Genomic DNA, 3,945 nt, shown 5'->3' with positions numbered 1-3,945 from the left:
TTTTATGACTTTCATCCTCACGTTTGTTTTAAAGTGAAATGTAAGTACAAACGATGGCATTTTTAAATACAGTGCCGTCAGGCTGGGGTGATTTAAATGAGGCTTTAAAACGTGAGAAGGATTAAGTGTCGCATTGAAGYACCCATAGCAAAAAGGGAATCCATCAGCAAAATGAAATTATCTCAAAACTCTTAGAGTTAAATCCAAAAGAGTTTAACTCTTGGAGTTAAATCCAAAGGCCTCTCCTGCTTATAAGCATAACTTCAGTGGCTAAGATTTTATGTGCGAGCAGCTCTAATTTCCATTTCAGTTAAAATGACAAATAATTTACTTTTGTTATGTCTCGCTAATCTGCGTCCTTCGTAAAACTAGCTGATAGGATTGTTTGCAATTTCCAGATTCGAAGCCGTGGTTTAGAGGTTTATGGGGAGGTCAAGCATCAAGGGAGCGATGGAATCACCAACCCAAACAGCGCTGAGGTCTCCCGCTTGTCTCCTTCATGGCCATAAACCCCGTGTTTTACACATCACTATTTAGCCTGTCGTTCTGTGTAACTTGCTTGSGCTAAAGGGCATTTTCAGATTTTCTCCTGCTTTGTGAAGCAGACTGTTGTTTTAAGAGCGGTTTGTGCAGCRCGAGCGTCCGCAGTCGTCAGCCTGGGAGGTTAAGGTTGGTGGTGTGGAGTTCCTCAAAGCCTCACGGCTGAGTCCAGCACTCTAAAGAGCAATGCAGTAAATCCCTGGTGACAGCATTGCATCCATTTCGTATGAAATCAGTTCTTTCGAGCTCCACGGACCTCCTGGACTCGGCTCTGTGCAGTGCTGAGCCCTTCAGCAGTTACTCCTATCTCCCTTCCTCCATTTCTCCTAATTTGTCCATCCCCTGGATAATTRGCAGTAAAGCATTCAGGGTTGTCCCCAATCCGTTACTTCCCTTCGGAGCAGCCCCACTGTCTGCTGTGGGTCGGCCTCCCTGCTGTGTTGAAGGGAACCATCCCTGGGTCCCTCCGTTTGGGATGGGACCACGGGATGCGGGAAGGACCAAGGGTGCAGACCAGTGTCCTGGGGACCCCAGGAGAGACCCATGGACCCCTCGGGGAGCCTGTGCCCACCTAGGGTGTGAGGCTGTGATTGCCAGCAGCTCTGCCTCAAATGTCCTTCCCTTTGCAGGGTCTCAGCAATGTTGTTGCCTGCCGTTTCCAAACCCGGAAGATTCGGGGGTTTTGCTCCGCAGGGAGCGCACTCCAGGAATGCAGCTCCGCGCCAGGAGAACTCTCCTAACGCGCCGAGGTAACGCCTCTCATTTTAACAATTTCACACATCCTTCAACCAAAATTAACACAGGACCCCGCTGAGGTCCGGGGGTCGCTTTGGGCACCGCGGCGATGCGCAGAGCCCCCGGCCCAGCAGCAGCCTCCGGAGCCCATCGGGGCGCGCAGCATCCCGCAAGGAAAGACATCCCTGGCRCGGCGGGGAGCCCTAATGAAAAGCAGCTCATCAGCGGTTACATAACCTAATGATAATCCGGCTCCGGCCGGGCAATACTTAAAGACGCAGCGTCCCTCTGCCGTGACCTATTTTACGCCCGACGCAAGGGCAAAAAGTCCGTGGCGAGGGACTTTGCAGCTGCAGTTATTGCCTGCCGGGGCTAAAGGCTCCGCTCGCTCCGAAGCGGCCGCCTCGGATTTCTCGGCGGCTTTTTATGGCATCGGCTCGGAGTGCGGGCACAGCAGAGAGCAAATTGTAAACAATTAGGAGGAAAACACTTCGTGTCCCGCAGGAAGCTCCGCGAACTTGGATTTCGGCCCCTCGAGCTGCCTCGGGTTGGAGGGTGTGCTCCAAAGCGTTGCTAGCGCTGTGTGGAACCGCACAGAAAAGCTTTTGTGTTTTTATTAGACCTCAGAGAGCAAAAAAATGGATGTTTCCACATTCCAGGGTCATATTTACATTCGACTTAAGAAATTCATTAAGATTGTACAGACATAATTCAAACTTGAAAAACTGGCTGGCCCCTAGTAATCTTTTTTTTTTTTTTAACCTCTCAATCTACAGAAATATCAACAAGAGATTAAACGCAGAGATGTGGATTCCGATCCCAGCTTTTAATCTGACCACAGATGGTGTCAAAAGAGGGACAGCTAAACAAAATAGCAACAGATTTTTTTCCAAAACAATAACTTTTTTTTTTGTATAATAGAGAGAATGAGAGGCCACATTTAAAAAGCAGAGGAAATTTCAGTTGCCCACAGTTCCTCTCCTAGAGAGCTTTGAAACATTCTTAATGGGCTGATTTCTGTTAATGATTAATATCGTGTTTATATTTGTATACTTAACTAAAGTTATTACTGTTGCTGTTATTAATTCCTATCTTTAAATACCCCATTCTTCTTGGCTCYGGACAGGTTAATAACACAGCTGCTTGCAGCAAGGAGGTTGCAACGTCGGGGTAAGTGTTGGGAATGCTGCTTCTTATATGCAGGTATCCTAATTCTGGAAGCTCCTCATGCTTACGCACATCCCTTTCGATATAAAGTTAGTGATACCAAGGTCAGATATTTAACCATGAGGAGTGCAAGGCCTTGCAAAAAAAMCCAAAGCTTCAGGTTGGGGGGAGTATTTCACGGCATTTAAAAGGAGTAATAATAAAATTGGGTTTGTTGGCACCCGAAACGTCTCCCTGCGGTGTTTGCAACAAAACCACTGCTGTGTCGTAGGACGTTTAGGAAACTGAAAGTGGAACTAAGTGGAGATTATTAAAATAGTGCGGCTGGTTATAAGCTCTAAAAGGAAATCAAGTAACCTCATTTCCTTATCTCATCAGAGCAAAAGGCCAAAGGGGGTGTGTGGGGGGGGTGAAAATGTATTTATTTGGGGAAKTTGTTCATCATAAGTATTACTAACCTATGAAATATCAAATATTATATTACTGCTGTTCTAGCAGATAGCTGCTTGTGATGTACTTGGCTACTTGGGTGACAGCAAATACAGAGCCTTCTCCTCACTCCTGTTTGCTGTTGGCTTCTAGGTGCTCCATGTGAGAAGAATTCCTGGTCTCCACGCGGCTCCCGCCACGCTTGGTCTAACTTGTCCTTTTTTGGCTCCATGATGAGCAGAGCAAGTGCTGAACAGGGAATAAACCGGGGAATAAAACCCTATAGAAAGGGCCCCACTGAGAACTCCATCTAYTTCCTCACCTGCACTTAAAGACTGTCAGTTTTATCCAGGTATCTCCTCAGCCTGGGAAATATTTTTCCGTAACCTACTTTTAATGCCTTTGAAGCACCATCCRTTTCACTAGCTTGAAGAGCTCTAAAGCCCTCGTGCAGCCGATAGGCACTTAAGTGCTTACTTTTAAACCCCTGAGTAGCTGCACGAGAGTCGCTGGGATTCAATGGCTCTGCYGCAGCACCCGGCCGCTCCTCCTCGCCCTCATCCCGGCGGGAGAGACCCCAAATCATTGACCATCGTGATGGTCATCGAATGGTTCAGGGTATCCCCGTAAAAATCTCTCGGCCTGCTCGGGGTCCCGGGGGCTCCTGACCGTGGTGAAATCCCGCAGCTAATTCAGTGCTTCCTTCTACCAACCACCTCCACAGCAGAGAACGTTTTAACCTGGGCAAGCGGCGTGTCAGAAGCAATCAGAGATACGAGGAGAACACAGAGGAAGGGATCCAGGAGAGACGAGAGCGTGAGTGGGGCTGCAGCAACGCGGAACGAGGGCTGGATAGGGAGAGCTGCTCCTAGCTGTAGCGGGGTGAAGTCTTTGTCGCCTCGAATCAGCACGGTGCCAGGTGGAAGGGGACGCCCTCRTCGCGGCTGCCGTTTGTCGAGCGCCAGCAAAAGAGGCTCCATTTTATCCCCTGCGGGTGGCACAGAAGAAGAAAGAGCAATTCTTGACTGTTGTGTGGTTTTTGTCTCTGCTTTGGGGGCTTTCTTTTGTTGCTCT

The 3,945-nt window shown here is 48.5% G+C and overlaps 1 long non-coding RNA gene across 1 annotated transcript; it reads left to right on the top strand.

The window, feature by feature from the left end:
- Nucleotides 1-2,370: 2,370 nt before the first annotated feature.
- Nucleotides 2,371-3,657, top strand: LOC112948872. Its single transcript, XR_003249714.1, has 3 exons — nucleotides 2,371-2,445; nucleotides 3,025-3,223; nucleotides 3,596-3,657. It is a non-coding gene; the product is annotated as an uncharacterized LOC112948872 (long non-coding RNA).
- Nucleotides 3,658-3,945: the final 288 nt, after the last annotated feature.

Source organism: Nothoprocta perdicaria, unplaced genomic scaffold (genome assembly GCF_003342845.1).
Source record: "Nothoprocta perdicaria isolate Ctin4 unplaced genomic scaffold, notPer1 scaffold_101, whole genome shotgun sequence".
Classification (NCBI taxonomy): domain Eukaryota; kingdom Metazoa; phylum Chordata; class Aves; order Tinamiformes; family Tinamidae; genus Nothoprocta; species Nothoprocta perdicaria.
Note: the sequence above shows the minus strand (reverse complement) of the source record. Positions and strands in the feature narration are given on the sequence as shown.